Raw genomic sequence first — 16,841 nt, forward strand, 5'->3', positions numbered from 1 at the left:
TAATGCTGTTTAATGAATGCACTTTAAACTGATACCTCTTGTTAATTTGGATTAACTTAAAGGTGTCCCTATGACAAATGTGGAGAATATGATAATATTTGTTTTACTGTTCTCTGAGCTAGCAAGAACCATTATGCCTTCACCTTACTGTTGCCTAAAAGCATCATTTGCAGGCATTATTTTCATGGCCACACAGCCTCTTGTGAATCACACAAAGCACTCTTAACTGCTGTGTTTTATACAGGCAAGCATATTTTTGGGAGATCGATGAGTATCATGTCTCCTGAGTACCCATCTACATTTTTATGCAGGCATCATTTTCCATTTGGAACAGCATTTTTATTAGGTTAGTAATAGCTGTATTTACAAAATCATTAATGTTTTGTAAGACACAAATGTGTAGGGCAAAGAGATTATGGAGAAATAATTAAATGCTTAAGTCAATTTTACCTTTTGTTCTGAAGTTTCTAGCTTAAATTTTTTTGAGGACGCAATAATTTGAAATTGCAGGAGTTGGTAATAGAAGGTGGAAATTGTTTTTTCTGCATTAATAGGTACATACAACTGGTAACAAAATCATCATTACATTTGAAAATGAGTGCTTTAAACCCTGTATAATATGTATGTTAGTGCAGGGATTTTGGGGTACATTTTCACATGCACTGATTCCATTTAAGAAGCTGTGGGAATGCTCAGATGCTCATTTATTTACCCAATTCATTGAACCTACTGAGGCTTTAACCAGCTCATCCTGAAACCTTGCCCCAGAGGCACTAGTCCTCATTAATAGAGCCAGTTTCTCTCCTACAGAAAGAGATTTAAGAAAAAATTCACAAAACTGTAGCAAAAATACTCCTCCTTCTCCCAATATTTGCAGTTATTCTATTGCCATTAATGTGTTTTTCCACCTAGATGTGTCTGTGAAACTCCCCTTGAAAGACAAATGCTTTGAACATTCTAGGTAGTTTCTTGCTCTAAAGGAAATATTTACAATGGAGTGAAAACCTTTTTTCTTTTCTTTTCTTTTTTTTTTAAAAAAGAAGCAGACTATTGTGAGAAAAGTTTACTGTTGGAGCTGATCAAAGGGACGAGACTTTTTCAGCTCTTAAGCTGGCTGAAACTCGTCAGTGCTACATGACAGGTTTTTTTTATTCTTGCTGGTCCTAATGAACTCACTGGGCTTGTTCAGGAAAGCAAATAAACACAGAAAATGTGTGCTGAGGTCCTGACACGTGGGCTTCAGAGGATGATGCACAGTTAAAGCTCCGAAGGGTGCAGCTGGCCCAGGTGCAGTTCAGCACGGAGTCAGCCTGGTGCGATTTAATGAGGGCCCTGCTGCAGGCAGGGATGGGCAGTGCGAGCACCAGAGCAGGGACAGGCGCAGAAAACAACAACAAGGACAGGGGGGAAACGGAAGCAGGGGGCCTGAGTGCAAAATACAGCCATGATTTATAAACCTGCTTTTGGCACACAAAGTATAGAAGCAAAGGAAAAGAAGACATACGGGGATTTTTTGATCTCTCTTTTCCAAAGTTCATGATCACATTGTGGGGACAGTGAGGTTTTTTTAACAACAGTATCCCCAGCTACTTCTCTGGCCGTTTTTATAAAGGCAATGCCACAATTTAAAAACTTTTCATAATTTCCTTAATCATCTCCTTCTAAGCAAAAGGAAATGCTGGTCACATTTAATTCACTCTAATAGATAAACCAGTCCTAAATGAAGATGGAGGTGTGAAATTTCCAGCTATGCTGGAAAGAAAATTAAATCATCAATAAAATATTTCCTTACAGGCATCTTTTCCATAATGGCTGTGAAGCATTAGGTTTAAAATAGGTTTATTTTACATAATTGCAACAGCATTCTTCTCTGCTAAGGATGAAAAAACTCCAAAGTCCCACTGTTCTTAGAATTTTATTTATTAATGGGCAGGACTTCAAGCCTCATGAATTTGTCGAGAAGACTAAAGAGAACCTCTAAAACTATAGCAGTGTTTTTATGCCACTGGGGAAAATCAGTATTTCTCTGATAAACCTGTCTTTCTGCTCAATGATCCATGAACGAGAAAGGATTTCCAAATAAGCCACTGGATGCTTCAAAGGAGCTTTTTGTCTCTTGTGTCAACAGACACATCTGAAATAATGTTGCAATTTTTAATGTGACACATCATATTGAGCTGCATAATTTCTGTGGCAAACCTGAAGTCAGTGTGATCTTTTACAAGGGTAGCATAAGCAATACCTTATTTTATCCTCTGGCTGACCAACAGCTTTATCTGCCCAGCTTAAAACGTAAAAGCAAAGCTCAAAGTTAAATTAGAGAGACTTTTGGAGGATTGCTCTAAGATTTTAAAAGAAGTGAGGATGTTATAACGCAGACCCAGACCTCTATACAAAATTACTTGGTAACTTTTATCTTCAGCGTGAACAATTGTGGATTTTTGATTTGAAAAAAATTTGAATTAAAATGTGTAGCACCTGTCCAATATATACCTATGTGGTATAAAATACATCCTGCATATGTAACCTTTTATAACCTCATGTCTGTGAGAGGACCATGGCTGACCTTGTAGCTGGGGCTGTTCCTATCTGTGGTGTGTGACACTGGCCAATTTGGTGTTCCTGATAAACTTTTCTAGCTGTTCTAATAGCTCCAAAACTGTTGGAACAAAATAAGTCCCTATCTTCAAGATCTGTGCGATAAGATCCATGTTTTGATAGGTGTATTTACTGGGTGTGATTTACCAAGCTTCTAAAAAGAGAAAAAAGGAAGGAATTGTGACCAACACCTCCATCCCCCTTCTCTGAATGAAAGCCATGAAGAGCCAGCTATACTATTGCAATTCTCCAATTTTCCAATGTGTTTTTCTTAGCAGCAGCAGCTCTTTTGGGGAATGTAACCATGGAAATTAGAAATTACTATCCTAACAGCAATTTCAGAGTCATTTATTGAAAAGGGTGCTCTCTTTGAGGGAAAGATTGGAGGGGCAGAGGGAATAAGTTGTATGAATTCGCATTAATGACCAGGGCTTGAAATACTGAAGAGCTGAACTGCTATTTAATGACTGAAAATGGATACAAATTGTATCAGTGATAATGAACCAAAGAGAAAGTGAAATGTATTAGGGTAAAAATAGTGTGAATCCCCCAGTTTTGAAAACCTTTTCTGCCTTCATAATCCTTGCTATTCATAAAAGTACTTGATGGTTCTAATTGTTTTAACATCTCATCAAGGCTTCCTATATCAATGGGAATGTTCTCTCTTCCTAGATATGATTTAATGATTTAATCACTGTGGTTTCTTACCATGAGCCCTGCTAATAGGGATCCTACACAGATGAGGTAAATTTTATTCACTCAAGGACTGTAAATAGTGAAGCACTTAATTCTACTACTTTTTTTTCCTCCTCAATTTAATTGAAATGGAACAATTTAAATAGAGCAATTAGAGAGCTCTCTGGCAGCCCAGGAATAGTTAAGATTATCTTATTTTATTATGATTGCTTTCAGATCACTAACGTAGACAGCTAGTTTGGAGCTATATCTTAGATTATATTGATTACCAGGCCAAGCAAAATGCGTGTACACAGGCATGAAGTGCATTTCTCACCAATTCCATCCTGTGCCTTGTCCTGTGGCTGACATTTTCCATGACATGGATCACTTGAGGCAGGTTTGCTGTGTGGGGAAATAGGCAGATTCCACCCTGCCACCTTGCCTGCCTTTCCTCCTGCAGCTGTTTATGATAATTCCATCTGAGTACTCAGAACACGTGCACGGTGTTGCTGCTGTCACACAGACTGCTGGCCATGAAGGCTTCCTCTGATCTTCTCCTCCTGCTAATGGGCTATTTCAGACGAAGTGGAGTCACATTTAAAAAGACTTTGAGGCTAAGCATACAAGGACAGAGCTTGCTGTCTTTTCTAAGAATTTACTGTAAGGGAAGCACGTGAGCATTGTGGTTGTGTTTATTTGCAGTTAATTTCTCTCAGAAATTAGAAAGATAGGACAAAGGATGAGGTGTATTACATCAAGAATTTGGTATCTCTGTGCTTCACCTCAGCATCTATTCTGTTGGGCTAGTACCAGAGAGCAGATCGCTAAAATCAGCAGCCTGACAGATACAAAGGGCTGTTTGCACCTCACAGTAAGGGTGGCAAAAAAGGGCAAAGGGTCTGAATTTACCATAGCTTAAATTTGAACTAAACACTTCTTGAACGGAAGATAATATTGCCACATAAACCCCATAACTACAATGAGGGCCATGTAGGACATCTTGAGTCATCAAGAAAAAGGAGGATTTGAACTGTTCATCCAGGCTTAGTCTTACCTAACAAAGAGTTGTATGAGTTATCTGAGCATTGCTGAGCACCCAGTCCCTCAGGGAGAGGTTGGTGCAAACACTCATTACTGATCTGACAATAACTTCTGCCATGTGCTGCAGCAGGTCGTGTTTTCTGCCTTCATTCTGTTTTCATTTCATTTTATCGGTCAGGTTCCCTGACTGCACCTTTTTCTTTCATGCCCAACATGCTGGATGAGGAAAGTTAATGTTTTAAATTTTGATTCCTGGTGAGGATCAGGTTCTCAAGCAGATTAAGTGAACTTTTGAATTGCTAAGGGGTTTTTTTTTTTGTTCCCCTTTAGTAGCATCTGCTTTTTGTTCTCTGCTCTGGGTTGGTTATATCAATGGGAATATTTCTGGAAAGATTCCTGAATATTTTAAAGTAGATATCTCTCAAATTCAGAGTTCTTGCAATTTATTAAAATTTAAGGCCATTCCCTTTCAGGCTGAAACACCTCAAAACTGCTCCTTCACAAGAAGGTCCCAATCCCACAATGTGTCCCTCCTTTCCTTCTGCAGTCTTCTGAGAAAAGAAAATATGCAAGCTCATCCTTAGCAGAGCTCCTATATACCAACCATTCACAGAATAAGGTGGGGGTTTTTTTGCATTTTTTTTGCTGTAGCACATTCAGGCTATATCCATGCTGAAGTGCCTTATATGAGAATTTAAATAGGTAACAGCAGGACGATCTATTTAGGGCCTTTCATGTCCATCACCGTAGCAATAATGGCGTAACTACTGCTGATGATTGAAATATGACTAAAAGATGAGGGAATTTTCTTTTGAGTTGTTTTTCATTGTAAAGCTGAAAGAAAGAAGGTTCTTTCCACAGCAGAAAGTGAAAAATGTGATTTGGAAAGAGGTTAGGTTTAAAAATAGACATGAGACCTTAAGGAAAGGTGAGTGCTCCTTCTGTAACCTAGAAACTGAAATCCCTAAAGAAATATCCAATACAGCAACCTGAAAAGGAGGAGAATTTTAAAAATTCAGTGAAATAAGCAGCCAAAGAATTCCTAAAAATAAAGGAGAGAGAGAATGCAAATAAAGTGGTAATCACAGGTTTATAGCTCTTACTCACGTGGTCCTTTGTCCATCACCTTAACAACTGTCTCTGAGAAATGTGGGAAACAGGATTTATAGAAGCTTAACACATGACTAAATTGCTTGTGTACCTGTATTTTGTGGTAGGAATTGTGACTAAGTGGTCCTGGGGCTTTCTATATGTTGGAAAATAGGTCATGGTGCTCCAGTTCTTTATTTAGAAATGTGGCAGAGGCCATGAAATTTTTAGTTAGCAATGTACAAATCAGTGATGCCAAAGGGAGCTCGGTATGTACAGCTTGTCAGTGAAATCTGGCTGGAGTTTCTGGCACTTGCCAGGAGGTGCAGCAGGGTAACAGAGTGAGGAAAGCCTCCTCTCCCTTGCACAGCACGTGGAGTGGCCAGCTCAGAGCTGCAATCTGTGCACTGCGGCTGAGGGAATGAAGGCTGTTGACAGAAGATGCTAAGGAAATGTTTAGTGCCCTGAACAATTTTTTTTCTTTTTTTCTTTTTTTTTTTTTTTCATCAACCTTTACAAAAAAGTAAACTGAGCAGAGGAAATCTCAACCAAAGAGCCTTTCAATCTTGATGAAGGAGAAAACAAAACCAGAATCCTTAACTGCTCTTAAATCTGGTGAGCCTGATGAGTTTTGAATTTTGTCTATGGATACTTGAGGTCTGCAGTTGTCGCTTTTGAGGAGATGTGGAGGACTGGCAAGGGATCAGGAAAATGAAAGGTATATCTGCGATGCCTGCCTCTGACTAGGAAAAGGAGGTTTAATTTCAGACTGCACACTTCAGGAAAAGCCTGGATTCTTGGATTAAAGGCAAACCTGAAGGGAGAGACCTGCCTTGCAAAGACACAAAGGACTTAGGAGAGATTTGTTTCAAGCCTCTTAAGTTTTCTCCGTCTCAAGGGTTACGTTGTTCCAGGCAATAATGGTAACAACAAAACCCCTTTAGAGTAGAAATTGGAAATAATTTTCCAGATGGCAAGCTCTCTTTAATGAAAAGCAATATAGCCTGACCTGAAGACTCTAATTTTGGCTTGGGGCCACTTCACACCAACACTAAAGGTCTTTACAGGCAGGAAGAATAAGTGTCTTTCTGGAGCAATATAAATACATTTAATCCTGTGCTGGGGCAGGGAAAGAGCCAACAAGAATTCTTGATGCTCTTTCAGAGACTCTCTTTCCAGTGGTGCTGTGCTAAAGTAGGCCTGGTGTTCCTTTAAAAACAAATAGATTTACTATGAATTTCAGACATTGCACACTTACAGTAAGTTGAATAACAACTCAAAGGCAAAGGATGAATTGTTCATATCTGCTAGAAAATAATGCAATGATAAACAGATTGAAATTACCGGGAAATGCATGGGTTGTCATTAGATCAGTGTCACAAAATGTGTGTTCATGTACTGAATATGCAATTTCACGATGAACAAATGCTGTAAGTAACTGTGCCTATCTTTATTTACAAGTAAGCATTATTTCAGCTGACTTGTGTTCAGCAACCAAATTACAGGAAGGAGGTAACAGCTGAAACTGTATGGACAGCCTTTAATAGGAAGTGAAGAAATTACTTGGATCAAAAATTTATCTTGCAATATCAGGCCTCATTGGTGCCAGTAAGGTTTTTTGTTAAGCCTCATAATGTGAGTTATTCTTTCTGTGCTAGTCCAATACATGGAGTTACTTTGAAAGTAGAAAGAAATACAGTCTTTCATTTTTTCTTTATATTTCCTGTGAATTCCTTTATGATCCCTCTAAGTTTCCAGTAGTCATGCTGTCAATCTGTCAGTATTCAGCAAAACAGCTCCCAAGCCAGGCAATAATTCATGCCATTCCTTCCATACCTAGGATAATCTATAAATGTATATAGATGTATAATATCAATACATATAATTATTTCTAAAGATTCTCTCAAAGTGGGTTTTTTTTTTGTGTACTTGATGACCAAGACTTGCTTCATAGCAGATAATAGTTGAGGTATGCTTTGATTCTATTCTGCTTATGGAAATCAGTGCTCTGATTTGAAAACTATTGTGATGTTGACTTGGCGTTCACAATGAGAAATTTCTGAAGATTTAATTGTGACTAAAAGGCTTTTTTGTTTGTTCTTCTAGAAATATATTCTTTAATGTCTCTTTTCCATAATAAGTTATTTAAGTTCTGTAACAATTAAAAGTTGGATAACTGCTTGGACTTATAGCTTAAGGCACTGAGTAAAGGAAGATTATGATGCAGTTGAGTTTTAGACATTCAGTTTTTATTCCCTTAAATTTTCATTCCTCCTTCCATGAAAATATGCTGCCTCAAAGTTTCTGCATTAAACTCATAACTGTAACAAAAATCACGTTCTTTACTACCATAACTTTGCCTACAAACCTCAATATATGCTTTGTGCTCAGCACAATTTCTAAATTGCTCAACTTCCTTTTTCTACATTTAGCTTTTTATTGTCAGTTCTAAGTTACAAAACGAGGTCATATTGTTGTATAACTTTTCCTAGCAAGGTGGGCTCTAGGTATTTATTGTAGCAAGCTACAAAGGATTCTGTTTTGCTGGACTTCTTTATTTAGCTTTGTTCCCAGCAAGAAATATTCTATAAGATAAAAATCAAGGAATTAAAATTATGCTGTTCACGTGAGATGATTGCACAACTCTATGCCACAGTAATGGAGCAATTCCTCAGGTTCAGATTCCTCTGGTAAAGGATAAGAAAAACTTTGGACTATGCGAAATTTCACAGTCTGAAAAGTGCGTTAAAAAAGGCACTAAAGCCAAAACCCCCCAACCTCCCCCTGTCCACCCCGTCCCAAAAATACCACAAAAGCATTCTGATTTTTTGTCAGAGTTGTAGTTGCCTGAAGTTGCACGTTGGTTATCCTGCATTTCCACAAAACACAACTGCAGGGCACAACAATAAATAGCAAGATTAAAAGAAGTACATCTTGCCAGCACTTCTTCCTGAAACTCAGCTCACTTTCATTTGCTTTCCTTGTGGGGTAAGTGCAGAACCCTTGTCAAACACACCCCACCTCTGCAGGTCAATGAACATATAGAAATAAATGCAGGCAAATAGGAGATTCTGATTTTTGCATCAAGGTAGCAGAAGTCTGGATTCAGGTTCTGTTTAAATGACGTTTATCCAATAATGAAGAGCAGGCAGAATGATGAATGTGCTTCAGTGTGTCTGTGCTGAAATAGGTTTATAAACAAGCACCTGCCATAAATCACAAAACCAGCTTTGTCAAAAGTAACTAGGGACCAGATGCATCTTTATAATTACCTGTGACACCCATTGTCCTGCTTTCATATCCTCTGTTCCTCACTTAGATAATCTGCTTTATTTTGCTTGTGGTTTCAGTGATTTGCATTCTCTTGAAATGTGGGCTTATGTCTGGGGAGCTTCTCATGGAAGTCTCTGCCAGTTGCATCAGGGGCAGTAAAATGTGCAATGTTCAGTGGCTAAATGCTACAAATCATTTATTCCATAGAGAAGGCAAAACTAGTAACTCGTACTTCCAAAAGAACTTTGCCATATTTTCCCAGTTTAAGTATTTTTGTTTTCTTGGTTTCTGGAGTTTGGTCTTCAGGTAGGGGAAACTTCATAATTGTTTTCCTTGGCTCCATCTCATATTCAGGGTTATCCTGATGGTCTCAGCTCATAAAGCTATTTTTCATCTGCAAAACTGTAGAACTCATGAAGGTTTTTGGTCCTCATTTCATTTTGAATTAATCTTGCCATTTGAGAGTAGCTGGCTGTTTATGGTTCCAGATAAATGGTTATTTCTGGTTTAATTTAAAGGGGGGTAGGATAGGAGTTCTGTCTCCCTCTTTACTAATTTTTCTACCTTATTGTATTATCAGGCATTTAGAAACAGCATTAATGCAAACAAAGTTAGGCTTAAAGCAGGCATCATGCAGGAAGAGAGATTAAAAGAAAAGGGAATATAAAAGCTTGGAGGTAAAACCTGATTGAATTTGACTTTTAAAAATGTTTTTGTATTTCCTACTGTGGCTACTGTGCTTAGCTGATGCACAATCACAGTAATGTGTCCCTTCATATTGGTTTACAAAAGAGCTTTGCAATAATCATGGAATAGAAAGTACAGAACTAGACAAAAAATGCCTCTGCTCTTAGGTCAGCCTATTTAATTTCCCTTTCAAATCCAATTGTTCACCTGCTGTGGTTATTAAATATAAGCACAGTCTGTATTTGAATACCCTGTCTGTGCCACTCCAGCACTCTATACCTGTTGCTTTGCTATTACTGATGCAAGTTGCCTCCGAGGATGTTTGTAAGAATATGAATATATTATATTATGTCTTTTACTTACACTATTGCCCAGAGTTCTTTTTCTCTTTCCTTTTTTATTTTTGTTTTTTACTGCAACCGTGTTCACAAGGCCATTTAATCTGATGGGTTTGCATTTTAAATGTAGGATCAACCTGACAGACCTGATCACCCATCAGATATTCAAATAGATTTTAATGAAGTTGTGTCATAGCATGTGCCCCTTTTGGTTATTATCTATAGAAATATAGCAATATAAAAGCATGAAAATAACACTTAATATAATGTGTGAGGAAAAGAAAGAAAAAGAGAGAATAAGGGTAGAAAGAGATCAGCAAGCATGGAGCCAATGACATGTGCTGATTGTTGGAATTTAGATTTATTGGTGTGATAAAAACTATTACCCCACCTTGCAGGATCTGCTTGTTGGCCTTGTCCCTTACCTGGCTTGTAGCCTCTGGTGGTGGCTACAAAATCTTGACTTTTGCTGAGGTGGCATTGCCTCATTCACCTGCCTCTGACTGAAGTCAGAACAAGAGACACCAAGGCAGAAGAGATGTGCAGAAGGCTGATATGTATTTTCTAAAATTTTTGGGCTGGGCTTTGTTCTTGGTAACATGGTCATGTGACAAGCTTAGCACTGGCAAGATTTATACAAAAAATGTTTCAAATAGTTAAGCTTTAAAATTTCAGTTCATGTCTTTCAATGTGTATGCAGAAGGTGGGACAATAATTTTCTCCCACAGGAAAGCTCCTCTGAATCCTGCACTACATAAGCTTTACTTTAGCAGATATTTTGTGCTCAGAGTGCTCTTGGACTCCAAGAAAATGTCCCTGGGGTTCAGCATAGGCCACTAATATTTTCTTCATCCCATTCATCTTCATTAAATATTACTCTATTATGAGCAGAAGGTCTGACTAAAGCCCCAGCTTTCCCCCCTCAGTCTTCCACATTTTAAACACACAGATTGGATTTTATTGCTGTTTGCATCTTTTTTAGCTTCTGTTTTACCTGTGTTTCAAAGCTTATTCTGAAGTGGGAAAGAATGCCAATTAAGGATTTTCTTCTTCATCATAAAGGAAATAAAGAGCATTTCTTTCCTATCTCAGTTGCGAGCATTCCACCAGAATTTCCAAGTAGCCTTTGAGCAACTGTCAGCCATTCACCTGTGAGGAAAGATTTCAAGTTTTGTCATGCAATTAGTGAGTCTTTAAAAAAGGCCACAGCATTCACAGGCTGAGCTCTGGCATGGAAGTCTCTGCACACAAAATTCTCTTTTTTCCTAAGCATATCTGCAAACAGTCCACCTAAGAGAGGAGGAGTCAATTAAATTAGAGAGGAGACACAACAATAAAAATGCTACTTCAAGGGGAGTAGTCAATGCTGTGAATTAGGAACTCACATAAACACCTGAATAATGGACTTAGTTTTAAAACACAGCCTCAATTTTATGGGAATGTTCCTGAGCCATACATAGAACTCACAGGCATTCACAAACATTTGTTTTGGTATGAAAATTTCATCCCTGTCTAAATATACATCTGATTCAGCTCCTTAATGAGGAAAGGTGTTCTTCCCTGAATGCAGATTGCTGTGCAAAGTTTTGGTTCTAGTCTTGTCTCATTGAAACTTCATTTTTCAATTATTTGAGCACAGAAATCAATGCTGGTAGCACTCTAAATGACTGCCATTTAGCAGACACCTGGTAATATGCCAGTCCAGCCCTTATGTGTTGCCTTTAAATTCTTCTTTAAAATTAAAGATCCTTGTTTAGTAATGATATGTGCATCAGCATCTGCTACCTAATTTTCCCATGAAAAGTAAATTCTGAGACAAATGCAGCAAAGTTTGGTTAAGATTTTTTTGGCTGGTAAATTCCTGACCTTTGGTGTTCTGGTAAAATATTTTCCCCAGTCATAAGCAAATAGGATCATAAGTTGCTGCAGAAGCATTCTAGAAATGCTTAGAGAGAAGGCAAAATTTTTGTTTACTCAGAGTATGAAGGTTGTAGATAGCTAAAGTTTCATGCCTGTGCTCTATAGCATTACTTTAAAAAAACCTCCTATTTTTTAGGTTTTTTTTAACCTTTTAAGACATTTTTTCATTAATATATGTCTATCTAAAACTGGCTTATTTTTTGGTACTGCATTATTTGGTTCATAAATTAAGGCTATCTGTCCTTCTTCTCTGGATCTTCAAGTGCAGTATATTACCTTTCTGATAATCATCAGAACTCTGTGGTTCATAATAAATTTTTCTCCTTGAAGAATTTCTTAATTAAGCCACTTAATTATCTTACATAACAGAGAGAGAATTTGGTATTGGTTTCCAGGCTGGTGTATCTTTCAGTCATAGTCTAGACGTAAATTCCCTATCCTCTGTGTTCTCTTTAAGAGCCAGGTACATTCATACAAACTCAGGCATTTCTCCACATCCCCATGGCATGATGTATAAATAACACTTTTCTCTAACTTTCAAGGAATTTAAGGCATTTAATTTCCATAAATTGCAGATTTATAGAGCTGATTATTATAAGGGGAAAAACAACATAAGGCGACTTTGGGTTTTATTATGTCAAATAAATGAATGAGGGGATTCATGTGATTAATTCTTGTTATCACTAATGGCCATTTTAATTATTATATGCTTCAAAGAGATAAAATGCAAATTTGCAACTGAGGTATCTGTGATCTCCTAGTGAGTTACCTATATGCAAATTGCTAAACGATTTTTAATTGGTGCACCTCATCATTCAGTTATTTTAACAAGTCTGGTAGCTAATTTTCCTACCGTCCTGCTGCTGCTGTTTATCTCTCCCTTCAGTAAGGAGCAGTTCATTGACACCAGCATCCTGAATCCTATTTATCATAAATAGCTGCAAATCAAGATTAATTCCCCCGGTAACCTGCAATTTAATTTTACTGTTTGACTATGAATGCATTCATTGTGCGTCTGTGAAGAACCTAATTCTGATTAGAAACTCTTCATTGCACTTTGTCTGTACCATGCTCAGAACTGAGATCATTTAACTGTACTGTGGAGTTCATGTTATATTGAATAACAATAGTGACAAAAGATGCTGTAAATTCAGCACAATCTTTTTAAACCGTGCAAGATCAAATCAAAAATCCTCAGACTGCAAGACAATTGCATATATTGTAACTAAGCACTGTCTAGATTGATATTTATTTATTTTCTACCATTAGCAGCAGACACCCAAGAAGAAAACACAGTAGGCATCAAAAAGACAAAGCACATTGTTCTTAATTTTAAAGTTGCCACAAATTATTACAACTTCAGTCCCAGTCCTCCAGTTACAGGAGAGAAGAGAGAGAGCATGTTGTCTCTGCAGAAAGGGCTTTGTGTGGTTTGAGTGGCAAAGTCTCATGGGCTTGGCCTGGCTGTTGTGGCTGGGTTTGGGTTGTGAACCCATGCCAGGACCCAGGGAAGGTACCAAGGCAGCATTCCCAAAAATCACCACTTAAACACAAGAACGGAGAGGTTCTGAATTTTCTATTCAACTTTTCAGCTTCTTTTAGGAAGGTTTGATAGGTAACAAACACCTCCCATATTTGACTTTACAGAGCACAGGGCTTTATGAAGGTTTGGATTTCTTTCTGTGGTTTTTGGTTCAGAAATGAGACTTCAATTCCTGTCAGGACTGAGGGGCTCAGCTTTGTTCATCATTATCAAACAATGCAGGATAACAACTATGAATTATTAAGAATGATGGTAGAACATTTCCAAGATGTAAACTTATAAGTTCTTTGCCTTTACAACTTTTAATTCATTTTGAAACCTGAAAGCATTTTACTTGGTTGTTTTTTTTTTTGGTTTTTTTTTTGGTTTTTTGTTTTAATATGTCTCAGTTTCTTCTTCCAAAGGCCTTGAAGGCTCCATGGTCTAAAAGCCTAGGATCAGAATTTCAAGGCAATAATGAACCATCACCTATGGTCAAACTTGACCTAATTCAGCTACAAGCTCCCTTGAGCAACTAACTCTGTTCATAGTCAGAAAAAAATGAAAAATGTAGTTCCTCTTTTTTAAAAGAGCCTTTTCTGAATAAATATAATATAGTATTTAAAGTAATAGAAACTTGAGAAAATTATCTAGATAACAAAGTAATTTTCCTTTTTTCCCCATTTAAATTTTTAACCACAATGATGTTTCTAATGTATTTATTATATGTTAACATTTTCAAACTAGAAAAACCAACCCTAACAAACAAATTCAAGCAACCAAAAAAAAAATCCCAACCCTGAACTGAAATAAATAAGGTAGTCCATAACTCAGGCTTCTGTTTGCAAAGGAGACAGATAAAATTACAAGTTGCATATGCAGATCACCTGAGGACAAAGTATATAATTAAGAAATATGTAAATTGAGAAAATAAGACCTCAGTGAATTTTCATATTTTCATGTTAATGGTTGTAGAGTTCAAAATCTAAAACAACTATGTAGTATTTAGATGATATTGGTTCTGCCCTTTAAACCTTTCCTCATTCTTTCCAGAGCATTGTTGAGCAATTAAAGTTTTTGTGTTCTGTTCAAATTGGAAATTAAAATGAGAGCCTGGGCTGCAGAAGGCACAAGATTGTTACAGTATGGTTATATTTATTTAATCTTTCTTTCATTTCTTAAAGGAGTGATTATGACAGGAAGAATTACCTGTTGGCTGTCATTTCCTCAGAGATAAAAATGCAGACACCTTTATTAGAGTGCCTGCTCCCCGGGGAACTTGAGCATCACAAGGCAGGTTCAGAGAGGGTGGCAGCAGGTTTGTGCCCTGGCTCTGTGTCGGGGGGCTTGGTGGGCTCAGAATCCAGGAGCTATGGATAAATGAAGAGCAGAGCTCCAGGCTGCAGAGATGATGGAATTACAGGAAAAGGAGATACAGCAGGGGCACCCTTTGGCCACCACCGGGGCACAGGAAAAGAGCAGAGTTGTTTACTAAGAAACCATAATTAAATTCATTAGGGATGACTCCCCTCGACTGAGTCAGACTTTTTGTGCAAGGCTTCTGCCCCTGGAGGTCATAAATCAAAAGGAGTAGGCCTAAAATTGAGCCTAACTAGAGGAGATTGTGAAAGTGATGGATGGCACAGCTCCTTAGCATCCTGCCTTTGGCCCAGGACTTTCACATCTTCCTCTGCCTTTTTATTTTCTTTTTTGTTTTTATTCGTGTTTTTTTTTGTTTTGTTTTGTTTTTTGGGTTTTTTTGGCAGCAGTATGATAAGAAGTCTTAAAAATAAAGACTTTGTAAAATTGTGTGGTTTGTAAAACTGCTTTACATTAAATCAAAGCCCCTTGTTCCAAATTCATGCTCAGGATGAGTGTAGGAACCACTCTACCAGGTCAGTCACTGTCCATTGAGCTACAGACATGCAGACGAACATACATCCATCCACACCACTTGCAAGGTTTGCTAGATTAGACAAGCAGATAGTCTAGAAATGACAACTGAATACAATATAGATGGTACTCATCTCTGTTCTACTGGTTCTGCTGCACATTTTGCAGATATTTTTTTCTTTCTGTGAATGAATAGACAACAGGCAAAGGGGAATGAATTTGTGAAGCTCTGATTTTAAACTACGACATCACATTTTTCTTATTGCTTCATCTTTAAAACTTTAGACATGCTGTTAAAATTCAAGTAACACCATTTTCATTATTATTAGTATTGCTAGTATTTTTATGATGACAGTGGCAACCAAAGCATCATTAGGCTGGGCCTACTTCTCAGAAGAGAAGATAATCCAATTCAAATCTAACATAAAGAAAAAAGAATAATTTTTGGAAAATAATCACCAATTATTCCTGTTGTATAGCCTTAGACCTCTTCTGATCCTTTTTGAAGCCTGAGCCATGGTTAGAAAATGTATTTCATAAGCTATCCCTGGAAGTGTTCATGACCAGCTTGAACAGGGCTCTGGACACCCTGGTCTGGTGGAAGGTGACCCTGCTATGGCAGGGAGTTTGGGACTGGATGATCTTTAATGTCCCTTCCAACCCTGCCTGAAGTTGTCTCACTTCACACCAGTACTGCTGCAATTGCTGTGAGAGTGGACAAACAAGGATGAAAGGATCTCTGCTCCAAGTAATTATTGTGTATTGCCAACAAGGAACTAAAAATAACAGAATTTTGTGGAGAAGTAATGCCAAGGAGAGGCAAGCAAAAGTTTAAGAAAGACTTGAACTAAATAAATGCAAAATGTTTTTTTGTGGTATTAACCCAGCACTGTGCTCTGAAGCCTTCAATCAAATTAAAGAATTGCCTTAAATTGGTTTAACCTAAGACTTAGATTAATATCAAACTGACACTGCAGCTGATCTAGGCAAAACACTCCTAGCAGGGTTATTTTAACAAAGCTGTGCTTTACAGTGTAGAATTAATTCCATCTGTTCCCTTCAAACTTCCAAGGAGTAAAAGAAGCAGGAAATGTAGTTACAGGATTTTCCTGCCCCCAAAATGATGTCACTGAGAGAGCACACCCTCTTGGAGCTCTGACTTGGAGAAACAAAGTTTGTATCGTAGATGTCAGCTGAGGGTTCCCCAGTAATTCTACCACTGAAATTCTCAAGAATTAATTCTTTCTCAAGAAAATGTTTTAAAGTAGCTTCAAAGGAATAGGTAATTTGCAGCATTCAAATGGAAAACACTTCTTTTTGAGAGTATACAAGACCTTTCCACTAAGTTTTCTGTCTTTTGATTCTGCAAATCAGTCTTCTCTTCTTTGTCTTTGTAAGAGAACTTCCCAGGTTGCAGGGGAACCATGCTGCCCATAATTTGCCCAATGGGACCACAACAGATAATAAATTGTTACACCAAGCCCATCTTAGAGTTCTCATAACAAGCTTTTCCACAGTGTTAAAGCCTCTGGATAAATTTTTTTCTGCTTAAAGCAGAACTTTAAGAAGCTGTTCCTTGTTATGTGTGCTAGGGGCTACATGCAGAGTATGAGAGAAAAATATTCCTGAGATGTTATGTTACAGAGGAATGTAGGGAACTCTGTTATTTTGGTTTGCCTATTCCCCAATACACAGAAAATTAATATTCATAGATATTATTTGGGACAGAATTAACAATGTTTTGAAGTAGAAGAAACTCAGTGAGTGCCAGTGTCTTTTGGTCTGCAGCAAAGCCCAAGATT

Source organism: Zonotrichia leucophrys, chromosome 7 (genome assembly GCF_028769735.1).
Source record: "Zonotrichia leucophrys gambelii isolate GWCS_2022_RI chromosome 7, RI_Zleu_2.0, whole genome shotgun sequence".
In the NCBI taxonomy this organism is placed as follows: domain Eukaryota; kingdom Metazoa; phylum Chordata; class Aves; order Passeriformes; family Passerellidae; genus Zonotrichia; species Zonotrichia leucophrys.